The sequence below is a fragment of the Pseudophryne corroboree genome, unplaced genomic scaffold, assembly GCF_028390025.1.
Source record: "Pseudophryne corroboree isolate aPseCor3 unplaced genomic scaffold, aPseCor3.hap2 scaffold_222, whole genome shotgun sequence".
Classification (NCBI taxonomy): domain Eukaryota; kingdom Metazoa; phylum Chordata; class Amphibia; order Anura; family Myobatrachidae; genus Pseudophryne; species Pseudophryne corroboree.
The window spans coordinates 266,122-280,276 of NW_026968868.1; the positions used below are offsets into that span (position 1 = coordinate 266,122).

A 14,155-nucleotide genomic window follows, 5' to 3' on the forward strand; every position below is an offset into this window, starting at 1 on the left:
AAGCAAGTTTAATTCAGTAATAGGTGAAAAACCATTCCTACAAAGGTGTTAATCAGAGACTTGGCTTTGTGGACACTTTTCAGAGAGCAAATTTGTTAGCATAAACATAAAATCAGAAAATGAAGAGCTGTTTAAACAGCTACTGCCTGAGGGTCTCTTGACCTGGTGCAATACCTCTGTAGCTTTTTGTTGAGGCGGGACGCCATCATGTCTATCTGGAACAGTCCCCACCGACTTGCAATCTGTGCGAAGACTTCCTGATGGAGTCCCCACTCTCCTGGATGTAGGTCGTGTCTGCTGAGGAAGTCTGCTTCCCAGTTGTCCACTCCCGGAATGAACACTGCTGACAGTGCGCTTACATGATTCTCCGCCCAGCGAAGAATTCTGGTGGCTTCCGCCATCGCCACTCTGCTCCTTGTGCCGCCTTGGTGGTTTACATGAACTACTGCGGTGACGTTGTCTGACTGGATCAGAACTGGTTGGTCGCGAAGTAAGGTCTCCGCTTGACATAGGGCGTTGTATATGGCCCTTAGCTCCAGGATGTTGATGTGAAGACAAGTCTCCTGACTTGACCAAAGACCTTGGAAATTTCTTCCCTGTGTGGCTGCTCCCCAACCTCGGAGGCTCGCGTTCGTGGTCACCAGGATCCAGTCCTGAATGCCGAACCTGCGGCCCTCTAGAAGGTGAGCACTCTGCAGCCACCACAGGAGAGATACCCTGGCCCTGGGGGACAGGGTGATCAACTGATGAATCTGTAGATGTGACCCGGACCACTTGTCCAGTAGGTCCCATTGCAAGATCCTCGCATGGAACCTGCCGAAGGGAATGGCCTCGTATGATGCCACCATCATTCCCAGGACTCGAGTGCAGTGATGCACTGACACCTGTTTTGGTTTCAATAGGTTCCTGACCAGAGTCATGAGTTCCTGGGCCTTTTCTATCGGAAGATAAACCCTTTTCTGGTCCGTATCCAGAATAATGCCCAAGCAAAGTCAGACGAGTCGTAGGAACCAACTGCGACTTCGGGATATTGAGAATCCAGCCGTTTTGCTGTAACACCTTCAATGAAAGTTATACGCTGTTCAGCAACTGCTCTCTTGATCTCGCTTTTATGAGGAGATCGTTCAAGTACGGGATAATTGTGACACCTTGCTTTCGCAGGAGCACCATAATTTCCGTCATTACCTTGGTGAAAATTCTCGGAGAAAATTCTGGAGAGACCAAACGGCAACGTCTGAAATTGGTAATGACAATACTGTACCGCAAATCTTAGGTACGCCTGATGAGGTGGATAAATGAGTACATGAAGGTATGCATCCTTTATGTCCAGAGATATCATAAAATCCCCCCCTTCTAGGCTGGCGATGACCGCTCTTAGCGATTCCATCTTGAACTTGAACCTTTTCAAGTATAGGTTCAGGGATTTTAAATTTAATATGGGTCTGACCAAACCGTCCGGTTTTGGGACTACAAACAGGGTCGAATAATTTCCCTTTCCTTGTTGAAGCAGGGGAACCTTGACCACCACCTGTTGAAGATACAATTTGTGAATTGCATTTAACACTATCTCCCTTTCCTGGGGAGAAGATGGTAGGGCCGATTTGAAAAACCGGCGAGGAGGCACCTCTTCGAATTTCAGCTTGTAACCCTGAGAAACAATTTCTATTGCCTAGGGATCCACCTGCGAATGAACCCAGATGTGGCTGAAAACTCGAAGACGTGCCCCCAACTGGGCGGACTCCTTTAGCGGAGCCCCAGCGTCATGCGGTGGATTTTGTAGAGGCCGGGGAGGACTTCTGTTCCTGGGAACTAGCTGTGTTGTGCAGCTTCTTCCCTCTGCCCTTACCTCTGGCAAGAAAGGACGCACCTCGTACTTTCTTGTTTCTCTGTGATCGAAAGGACTGCATTTGATAATGTGGTGCTTTCTTAGGCTGTGAGGGAATATAAGGCAAAAAATTTGATTTACCAGCTGTAGCTGTGGAGACAAGGTCCGAGAGACCTTCCCCAAACAATTCCTCACCCCTGTAAGGTAAAACCTCCATATGCCTTTTTGAGTCGGCATCACCTGTCCATTGCCGGGTCCATAGGACTCGTCTAGCAGAAATCGACATAGCGTTTATTCTAGAACCCAGTAGACTAATGTCACTTTGAGCATCTCTCATATATAGGACAGCATCTTTTATATGCCCTATGGTCAATAACATAGCATCCTTATCTAGGGTCTCAATCTCTGCTGATAAGGTATCTGTCCATGCTGCCACCGCGCTACAACCTCGGCCGACGCAATTGCCGGTCTGAGTAAGGTACCAGAATGTGTGTAAATGGACTTTAGGGTAACCTCCTGCTTGCGGTCAGCAGGGTCCCTGATGGTAGCCGTATCCTGGGATGGCAGCGCTACCTTTTTGGATAAGCGTGTCAATGCTTTATCCACCCTAGGGGAGGATTCCCACCGTATCCTGTCCATTGGCGGGAAAGGATACGCCATAAGAATCCTTTTGGGAATCTGCAGCTTTTTGTCTGGAGATTCCCAAGCTTTTTCACATAATTCGTTCAACTCATGTGAGGGGGGAAAGGTTATCTCAGGTTTCTTTCCCTTATACATGTGTACCCTCGTGTCAGGGACAGGGGACTCTGTGATGTGCAAAACATCTTTTATTGCAATAATCATATATCGAATACATTTAGCCAATTTTGGTTGTTACTTTGCATCATCGTAGTCGACACTGGAGTCAGAATCTGTGTCGGTATCTGTGTCAACTGTTTGGGATAGTGGGCGCTTTTGAGACCCCGAAGGTCCCTGCGACATAGGGACAGGCATGGGTTGACTCCCTGACTGTTCCCTAGCTTCAGCTTTGTCTAATCTCTTGTGTAATAAGTTTACATTAGCACTTAAAACATTCCACATATCCATCCAGTCAGGTGTCGGCGTTGTCGATGGAGACACCACATTAATTTGCTCCTGCTCCTCCCTAGGAGAGCCTTCTACCTCAGACATGTCGACACACGTGTACCGACACACCATACACTCAGGGAATCCTCTTATCTGAGGACAGTTCCCCAACAAGGCCCTTTGGAGAGACAGAGAGAGAAAGTATGCCAGCACACACCCCAGCGCTATATGACCCAGGAAAAAAACACAATCATTTTATGTTTACCCAGTAGCGCTGTATTTCCATATATATATGCGCCTAATTATGTGCCCCCTCTTCTTTAAGACCCTCTTTCTACCGTGGTATAAGCAGGGGAGAGTCCATGGAGCTTCCCCTCAGTGGTGCTGTGGAGAAAATGGCGCTGGTGAGTGCTGAGGGAGAAGCCCCACCCCCTCAGCGACGGGCTTCTGTCCCGCTCAAATATAGTAAAAAAATGGCGGGGGCTCTTATATATATATACAGTGCCTAGCTGCATATATATTTATTTTGCCAAAGAGAGGTCTATATTGCTGCCCAGGGCGTCCCCCCTGCGCCCTTCACCCTTACACTGACTGCCGTGTGTGAGGTGTATTGGAGCAATGAAGCACAGCTTTACTGCTGTGCGTTACCTCAGTGAAGATCATGAAGTCTTCCGCCGCCTCTGAAGTCTTCTTTTCTTCTCATACTCACCCGGCTTCTATCTTCCGGCTCTGCGAGGGGGACGGCGGCGCGGCTCTGGGACGGACGGCGAGGGTGAGACCTGCGTACCGATCCCTCTGGAGCTAATGCTGTACAGTAGCCTAAGAAGCAGAGCCTATCAACTCACTGAAGTAGGTGTGCATCTCTCCCCTCCGCCCCTCGATGCAGGGAGTCTGTTGCCAGCAGGCTCCCTGAAAATAAAAAAATCTAACAAATATACTTTCTGTCAGGAAACTCAGGAGAGCTCCCTGAAAAGCACCCAGTCTCCTCTGGGCACAGTAGTAAACTGAGGTCTGGAGGAGGGGCATAGAGGGAGGAGCCAGTGCACACCCAGATCTAAAGTCTTTCTTAAAGTGCCCATGTCTCCTGCGGAGCCCGTCTATCCCCCATGGTCCTTACGGAGTCCCCAGCATCCTCTAGGACGTAAGAGAAAAATTATGCTGGCAGAAAAATCCAATTGAGTGATTAAACAGCTCCAGAGCTGCTCTGTAAGGCAAGTAAAAGGGTGTGGGCCCTGCAGCACTACCTGTAGTTTGCATTGTGCATTGGAAGCCTAGTTTGCTGTCTGTTTCCACTTCTTTTTTCTTGAGCCCCTCCCGTCTATACCCTTGTGCACTATCCTGACTTCTCCTCCCGTCTGCTTACTTTGTGCCTTCCAATGCACAATGCAAACTACAGGTAGTGCTGCAGGGCCCACACCCTTTTACTTGCCTTACAGAGCAGCTCTTGAGCTGTTACAGTGCCCAGCTGCTGCAAGAAATCAGCGTGAATGCTTCAGGGGCTGGGGCATGGCCAACATGAGCCCCACACCGAAGGAGGGTGGGGGTGTTTAATGCGAACTAGGGGTCTCGCACAATGCGAACTACAGGTAGTGCTGCAGGGCCCACACCCTTTTACTTGCCTTACAGAGCAGCTCTGGAGCTGTTACAGTGCCCAGCTGCTGCAAGAAATCAGCTTGAATCCTTCAGGGGCTGGGGCATAGCCAACATGAGCCCCACACCGACGGAGGGTGGAGGTGTTTAATGCGAACTAGGGGTCATCCAAGTGCCGCAAAAGGCCGCCATGCCCTGCACGCCCCTTTTCTCTTTTCATATGCAGACGAGGGTTGAAGCCAACTTTGACCCACTGCTTGGATGACATCGCCATATGCAAATCCATCTGCTGCAGGCCTTCCCCCAGGAATGCTTGCACTAGTTGTTGCATTTGGTTTGTTGTTTGGGGGTGCTTCAGTATTAGGCAGCCTTCTGCCCTCCCATGTTCATCTGAAAATATGTGTTCTCCCTGCAGTTGTTGTCCCCAGATGAGAGTTCCCTTGTGCTGCCTCAGTTGAATCTCCTTTACTTGACAGAGATGTGCCTGAGCAGCGGCCCTCCCCAGCCCTATCCCAAATCATACTTATTTTGCATAGGAGATACCATGGTCATGAAGACTGTTCTCCCAGGGTGCGGTTCATTCATTGCATTCTGGGTATGCTGACCCCTGTGATTTCCCCAAATGTGGGAAACTCGACTGCATTATTTAATGCGAACTAGGGGTCATCCAAGCACCGCAAAAGGCCGCCATGCCCTGCATACCCCTTTTCTCTTTTCATAAGCAGACGAGGTTTGAAGCCAACCTTGACCCACTGCTTGGATGACATCACTTGCTGCCTTTCCAATGAAGCAAGTTTAATTTAATAATAGGTGAAAAACCATCCCTACAAAGGTGTTAATCAGATACTTGGCTTTGTGGACACTTTTCAGAGCACAAATTTGTTAGCATAAAAATAAAGCCAGAAAATGAAGAGCTGTTTAATCACTCAATTGGATTTTTCTGCCAGCATATTTCTTTTTCTCTGCAACCCACTGCTAAATTGTGCTTCGTGGCTGTTTTTTTTATAAAATCACTTAATCAAATCTAACTCTGATTACATCAGAGAAGGCCAGGTACCCTACACCATAAGAGGTGGTTTGAAATTTTTACTTGTCTACTTAAAGATCACCAAAATCTGATAACAAGGTCAATTACGTCCCTAGGTGGGATTGAACCACCAACATTTTGGTTAACAACTGAACACGCTAACTGTTTGTGCCTCAGAGACATTTTGCGAAAGTACATACTGACAAAGGCTAATAAGCATTCATCTAGAACGTTTCCTAGAAAAACTTTAAAAAGTCAATAATCTGGAGAGTTTTTGTAAGATGTTTCTTCCATCAACCAATGAAGAAACACATTGGTACTTTCCCATGATGAGTGAGTGCTTCAGGATCTCTTGCACTTACATGTGCAGCAGAGTACTGTAATGGAAGCATGCTGGGTCCATAACCCAGAGGTAGGCAGATTGAAACTATCCTCTGCTATATGCATTGTTTTTTGTTAATTAAAGTAATCCAAAACTGGGATTGATATTTTTGCTCTTTTATTTTTACTTAAAGTACAATAACTTTTACCATTTTAATTTGTTTTAATAGTATATTGACAGTATTGTTTTCTTTCAAAAATCCACTTAATTTTCTTTACCCTATTATTAAAATGGTAATTGACAAAAACAAACTACATTGTCACCAGAAGAGCAGTACAAAATATACAAGTGATATATTAAAATCATCTTTCCAGCTTTAATTTCAATGATGCCTTGGTGCAACAATTTTGTGAGAAACATCTTCACCCATAAAGAAAGATTTTCTTAATTCCTTACCTGTGTGCTGATTAGATATCACCTTGTTTTCACATTAAACAGACTTCCCCATGAGGAAGCAGCAAGGATGCAGTGACGTTTATGTTTCCTGGTGTCAACCTGTATTATTTCAGTAGACATTGAAATGAGGATGCATCTTGCTGCCTTTCCAATGAAGCAAGTTTAATTCAGTAATAGGTGAAAAACCATTCCTACAAAGGTGTTAATCAGAGACTTGGCTTTGTGGACACTTTTCAGAGAGCAAATTTGTTAGCATAAACATAAAATCAGAAAATGAAGAGCTGTTTAATCACTCAATTGGACTTTTCTGCCAGCATAATTTTTTTCTCTGCAACCCACTGCTAAATTGTGCTTCCTAGCTGTTTTTTATAAAATCACTTAATCAAATCTAACTCTGATTACATCAGAGAAGGCCGGGTACCCTACACCATAAGAGGGGGTTTGAAATTTTGACTTGTCTACTTAAAGATCACCAAAATCTGATAACAAGGTCAATTACGTCCCTGGGTGGGATTGAATCACCAACCTTTAGGTTAATAGCCATACACACTAACTGATTGCGCCACAGCGACACTTTGCAAAAGTACATACTGACAAAGGCTAATAAGCATTCATCTAGAACGTTTCCTAGAAAAACTTTAAAAAGTCAATAATCTGGAGAATTTTTGTAAGAAACACATTGGTACTTTCCCATGATGAGTGAGTGCTTCAGGATCTCTTGCACTTACATGGGCTATTAACCAAAAGGTTCCCACCCAGTGATGTAATTGACCTTGTGATCAGATTTTGGTGATCTTTAAGTAGACAAGTCAAAATTTCAAACCCCCTCTTATGGTGTAGGGTACCTGGCCTTCTCTGACGTAATCAGAGTTAGATTTAATTAAGGTGCGCAAGGGCATAGAAGGGAGCGGTTTAAGAAAAGAGAAGTGGAAACAGACAGCAAACTAGGCTGGAGAGAGACCTGAGACAAAGAGATCTGAATTATACGAGAGCCGACCAGGGGAAACACAAATTATGCAGTCAAGTTTCCCACATTTGGGGAAATCGCAGGAGCAGCACACCCAGAGTGCAATGGGTGAGCCTTGCCCTGGGAGAAGCACCTTCATGATCATAGTATCTCACCTGGCAGGTAAGTAGGAGTTGGGCTAGTGCTGGGGAGGGTCGCTGCTCGGGTACGCCCCTGTCAAGTGAAGGAGATCCAACTGAGGCAGCACAAGGGAACTCTCGAAAGAAGAACAAGGCTAGAGGAAGATCTGAGACAAAGAAATCTGACTTTTACCAGAGCTGACCAGAGGAAAGCACAAACACAGTCCCCCACTACCACCAGGAAACATTAACGCCACTGCATCCTTGCTGCTTTCTCATGTGGAAGTCTATTTAATGTGAAAACAAGGTGATATCTAATTAGCACACAGAAAAGAAAATTAAGTGAATTTTTGAAAGAAAACAATACTGTCAATATACTATTAAAACAAATTAAAATGGTAAAAGTTATTGTACTTTAAGTAAAAATAAAAGAGCAAAAATGTCAATCCCAGTTTTGGATTACTTTAATTAACAAAAAAAATGCATATAGCAGAGGATAGTTTCAATCTGCCTACCTCTGGGTTATGGACCCAGCATGCTTCCATTACAGTACTCTGCTGCACATGTAAGTGCAAGAGATCCTGAAGCACTCACTCATCATGGGAAAGTACCAATGTGTTTCTTCATTGGTTGATGGAAGAAACATCTTACAAAAATTCTCCACATTATTGACTTTTTAAAATGTTTCTAGGAAACGTTCTAGATGAATGCTTATTAGCCTTTTTCAGTATATGCTTTTGCAAAGTGTCGCTGTGGCGCAATCAGTTAGTGTGTAAGGCTATTAACCAAAAGGTTGGTGGTTCAATCCCACCCAGGGACGTAATTGACCTTGTTATCAGATTTTGGTGATCTTTATGTAGACAAGTCAAAATTTCAAACCCCCTCTTATGGTGTAGGGTACCTGGCCTTCTCTGATGTAATCAGAGTTAGATTTGATTCAGTGATTTTATAAAAACAGCTAGGAAGCACAATTTAGCAGTGGGTTGCAGAGAAAAAGAAATATGCTGGCAAAAAAATCCAATTGAGTGATTAAACAGCTCTTTATTTTCTGGCTTTATTTTTATGCTAACAAATTTGTTCTCTGAAAAGTGTCCACAAAGCCAAGTCTCTGATTAACACCTTTGTTTTGATGGTTTTTCACCTATTACTAAATTAAACTTGCTTCATTGGAAAGGCAGCAAGATGCATCCTCATTTCAATGTCTACTGAAATAATACAGGTTGACACCAGGAAACATTAACGCCACTGCATCCTTGCTGCTTTCGCATGTTGAAGTCTGTTTAATGTGAAAACAAGGTGATATCTAATTAGCACACAGGTAAGGAATTAAGAAAATCTTTATTTAAGGGTGAAGGTGTTTCTCACAAAATCGTTACCCCAATGCATCATTGAAATTCAAGCTGGAAAGATGATTTTAATATATCACTTGTACATTTTGTATTGCTCTTCTGGTGACAATGTAGTTTGTTTTTGTCAATTACCATTTTAATAATAGGGTAAAGAAAATTAAGTGGATTTTTGAAAGAAAACAATACTGTCAATATACTATTAAAACAAATTAAAATGGTAAAAGTTATTGCACTTTAAGTAAAAATAAAATAGCAAAAATATCAATCCCAGTTTTGGATTACTTTAATTAACAAAAAAAAATGCATATAGCAGAGGATAGTTTCAATCTGCCTACCTCTGGGTTATGGGCCCAGCATTTTTCCATTGCAGTACTCTGCTGCACATGTAAGTGCAAGAGATCCTGAAGCACTCACTCATCATGGGAAAGTACCAATGTGTTTCTTCGTTGGTTGATGGAAGAAACATCTTACAAAAACTCTCCAGATTATTGACTTTTTAAAGTTTTTCTAGGAAACGTTCTAGATGAATGCTTATTAGCCTTTGTCAGTATGTACGTTTGTAAAGTGTCTCTGTGGCGCAATCTGTTAGTGTGTTTGGTTATTAATCAAAGGGTTGGTGGTTCAATCCCACCCAGGGATGTAATTGACCTTGTTATCAGATTTTGGTGATCTTTAAGTAGACAAGTCAAAATTTCAAACCCCCTTCTTATGGTGTAGGGTACCTGGCCTACTCTGATGTAATCAGAGTTAGATTTGAATCAGTGATTTTATAAAAAAAACAGCTAGGAAGCACAATTTAGCAGTGGGTTGCAGAGAAAAAGAAATATGCTGGCAGAAAAATCCAATTGAGTGATTAAACAGCTCTTCATTTTCTGGCTTTATTTTTATGCTAACGAATTTGTTCTCTGAAAAGTGTCCACAAAGCCAAGTATCTTATTAACATATTTGTAGGGATGGTTTTTCACCTATTACTAAATTAAACTTGCTTCATTGGAAAGGCAGCAAGATGCATCCTCATTTCAATATCTACTGAAATAATACAGGTTGACACCAGGAAACATTAACGCCACTGCATCCTTGCTGCTTTCTCATGTGGAAGTCTGTTTAATGTGAAAACAAGGTGATATCTAATTAGCACACAGGTAAGGAATTAAGAAAATCTTTATTTAAGGGTGAAGATGTTTCTCACAAAATCGTTGCCCCAATGCATCATTGAAATTCAAGCTGGAAAGATGATTTTAATATATCACTTGTACATTTTGTATTGCTCTTCTGGTGACAATGTAGTTTGTTTTTGTCAATTACCATTTTAATAATCGGGTAAAGAAAATTAATTGGATTTTTGAAAGAAAACAATACTGTCAATATACTATTAAAACAAATTAAAATGGTAAAAGTTATTGTACTTTAAGTAAAAATAAAAGCTAAAATATCAATCCCAGTTTTGGATTACTTTAATGAACAAAAAAAAAAATGCATATAGCAAAGGATAGTTTCAATCTGCCTACCTCTGGGTAATGGGCCCGGCATGCTTCCATTGCAGTACTCTGCTGCACATGTAAGTGCAAGAGATCCTGAAGCACTCACTCATCATGCGAAAGTACCAATGTGTTTCTTCATTGGTTGCTGGAAGAAACATCTTACAAAAACTCTCCAGATTATTGACTTTTTAAAGTTTTTCTAGGAAACGTTCTAGATGAATGCTTATTAGTCTTTGTCAGTATGTACTTTTCACAAAGTGTCTCTGTGGCGCAATCGGTTAGTGTGTTCAGCTATTAATCAAAAGGTTGGTGGTTCAATCCCATCCAGGGACGTAATTGACCTTGTGATCAGATTTTGGTAATATTTAAGTAGACAAGTCAAAATTGCAAACCCCCTCTTATGGTGTAGGGTACCTGGCCTTCTCTGATGTAATCAGAGTTAGATTTGATTAAGTGATTTTATAAAAAAACAGCTAGGAAGCACAATTTAGCAGTGGGTTGCAGAGAAAAAGAAAAATGCTGGCAGAAAAATCCAATTGAGTGATTAAACAGCTCTTCATTTTCTGGCTTTATTTTTATGATAACAAATTTGTTCTCTGAAAAGTGTCCACATAGCCAAGTATCTTAACATCTTTGTAGGGATGGTTTTTCACCTATTACTAAATTAAACTTGCTTCATTGGAAAGGCAGCAAGATGCATCCTCATTTCAATATCTACGGAAATAATACAGGTTGACACCAGGAAACATTAACGCCACTGCATCTTTGCTGTTTTCTCATGTGGAAGTCTGTTTAATGTGAAAACAAGGTGATATCTAATTAGCACACAGGTAAGGAATTAAGAACATCTTTATTTAAGGGTGAAGATGTTTCTCACAAAATCGTTGCCCCAATGCATCATTGAAATTCAAGCTGGAAAGATGATTTTAATATATCACTTGTACATTTTGTATTGCTCTTCTGGTGACAATGTAGTTTGTTTTTGTCAATTACCATTTTAATAATCGGGTAAAGAAAATTAATAGGATTTTTGAAAGAAAACAATACTGTCAATATACTATTAAAACAAATTAAAATGGTAAAAGTTATTGTACTTTAAGTAAAAATAAAAGAGCAAAAATATCAATCCCAGTTTTGGATTACTTTAATTAACAAAAAAAATGCATATAGCAGAGGATAGTTTCAATCTGCCTACCTCTGGGTTATGGACCCAGCATGCTTCCATTACAGTACTCTGCTGCACATGTAAGTGCAAGAGATCCTGAAGCACTCACTCATCATGGGAAAGTACCAATGTGTTTCTTCATTGGTTGATGGAAGAAACATCTTACAAAAACTCTCCACATTATTGACTTTTTAAAATGTTTCTAGGAATCGTTCTAGATGAATGCTTATTAGCCTTTGTCAGTATGTTCTTCTGCAAAGTGTCGCTGTGGCGCAAGCAGTTAGTGTGTAAGGCTATTAACCAAAAGGTTGGTGGTTCAATCCCACCAAGGGACTTAATTGACCTTGTTATCAGATTTTGGTGATCTTTAAGTAGACAAGTCAAAATTTCAAACCCCCTGTTATGGTGTAGCCTTCTCTAATGTAATCAGAGTTAGATTTGATTCAGTGATTTTATAAAAACAGCTAGGAAGAACAATTTAGCAGTGGGTTGCAGAGAAAAAGAAATATGCTGGCAGAAAAATCCAATTGAGTGATTAAACAGCTCTTCATTTTCTGGCTTTATTTTTATACTAACTAATTTGTTCTCTGAAAAGTGTCCACAAAGCCAAGTCTCTGATTAACACCTTTGTAGGGATGGTTTTTCACCTATTACTAAATTAAACTTGCTTCATTGGAAAGGCAGCAAGATGCATCTTCATTTCAATGTCTACTGAAATAATACAGGTTGACACCAGGAAACATTAACGCCACTGCATCCTTGCTGCTTTCGCATGTGGAAGTCTGTTTAATGTGAAAACAAGGTGATATCTAATTAGCACACAGGTAAGGAATTAAGAACATCTTTATTTAAGGGTGAAGATGTTTCTCACAAAATTGTTGCCCCAATGCATCATTGAAATTCAAGCTGGAAAGATGATTTTAATATATCACTTGTACATTTTGTATTGCTCTTATGGTGACAATGTAGTTTGTTTTTGTCAATTACCATTTTAATAATAGGGTAAAGAAAATTAAGTGGATTTTTGAAAGAAAACAATACTGTCAATATACTATTAAAACAAATTAAAATGGTAAAAGTTATTGTACTTTAAGTAAAAATAAAAGCTAAAATATCAATCCCAGTTTTGGATTACTTTAATGAACAAAAAAAAAAATTCATATAGCAAAGGATAGTTTCAATCTGCCTACCTCTGGGTTATGGGCCCAGCATGCTTCCATTGCAGTACTCTGCTGCACATGTAAGTGCAAGAGATCCTGAAGCACTCACTCATCATGCGAAAGTACCAATGTGTTTCTTCATTGGTTGCTGGAAGAAACATCTTACAAAAACTCTCCAGATTATTGACTTTTTAAAGTTTTTCTAGGAAACGTTCTAGATGAATGCTTATTAGTCTTTGTCAGTATGGGCTTTTTGCAATGTGTCTCTGTGGCGCAATCGGTTAGTGTGTTCAGCTATTTATCAAAAGGTTGGTGGTTCAATCCCACCCAGGGACATAATTGACCTTGTGATCAGATTTTGGTGATATTTAAGTAGACAAGTCAAAATTGCAAACCCCCTCTTATGGTATAGGGTACCTGGCCTTCTCTGATGTAATCAGAGTTAGATTTGATTAAGTGATTTTATAAAAAAACAGCTAGGAAGCACAATTTAGCAGTGGGTTGCAGAGAAAAAGAAAAATGCTGGCAGAAAAATCCAATTGAGTGATTAAACAGCTCTTCATTTTCTGGCTTTATTTTTATGATTACAAATTTGTTCTCTGAAAAGTGTCCACAAAGCCAAGTATCTGATTAACATCTTTGTAGGGATGGTTTTTCACCTATTACTAAATTAAACTTGCTTCATTGGAAAGGCAGCAAGATGCATCCTCATTTCAATATCTACGGAAATAATACAGGTTGACACCAGGAAACATACATTAACGCCACTGCATCTTTGCTATTTTCTCATGTGGAAGTCTGTTTAATGTGAAAACAAGGTGATATCTAATTAGCACACAGGTAAGGAATTAAGAAAATCTTTATTTAAGGGTGAAGATGTTTCTCACAAAATCGTTGCCCCAATGCATCATTGAAATCAAGCTGGAAAGATGATTTTAATATATCACTTGTACATTTTGTATTGCTCTTCTGGTGACAATGTAGTTTGTTTTTGTCAATTACCATTTTAATAATCGGGTAAAGAAAATTAATTGGATTTTTGAAAGAAAACAATACTGTCAATATACTATTAAAACAAATTAAAATGGTAAAAGTTATTGTACTTTAAGTAAAAATAAAAGAGCAAAAATATCAATCCCAGTTTTGGATTACTTTAATTAACAAAAAAAAAAATGCATATAGCAGAGGATAGTTTCAATCTGCCTACCTCTTGGTTATGGACCCAGCATGCTTCCATTACAGTACTCTGCTGCACATGTAAGTGCAAAAGATCCTGAAGCACTCACTCATCATGGGAAAGTACCAATGTGTTTCTTCATTGGTTGATGGAAGAAACATCTTACAAAAACTCTCCACATTATTGACTTTTTAAAATGTTTCTAGGAATCGTTCTAGATGAATGCTTATTAGCCTTTGTCAGTATGCACTTTTGCAAAGTGTCGCTGTGGCGCAATCAGTTAGTGTGTAAGACTATTAACCAAAAGGTTGGTGGTTCAATCCCACCCAGGGACTTAATTGACCTTGTTATCAGATTTTGGTGATCTTTAAGTAGACAAGTCAAAATTTCAAACCCCCTGTTATGGTGTAGGGTACCTGGCCTTCTCTGATGTAATCAGAGTTAGATTTGAT

The 14,155-nt window shown here is 40.7% G+C and overlaps 1 non-coding gene and 1 pseudogene across 1 annotated transcript; one reads left to right on the forward strand and one right to left on the reverse strand.

Moving 5' to 3' along the window:
* The first annotated feature begins 4,999 nt into the window (after positions 1–4,999).
* LOC135008362 (U1 spliceosomal RNA) lies at positions 5,000–5,178 on the forward strand (annotated as a pseudogene).
* Positions 5,179–7,259: 2,081 nt separating this feature from the next.
* On the reverse strand, positions 7,260–7,422 carry LOC135008184 (U1 spliceosomal RNA). Its single transcript, XR_010208000.1, has one exon. It is a non-coding gene; the product is annotated as a U1 spliceosomal RNA (small nuclear RNA).
* Between the last annotated feature and the right edge of the window lie 6,733 nt (positions 7,423–14,155).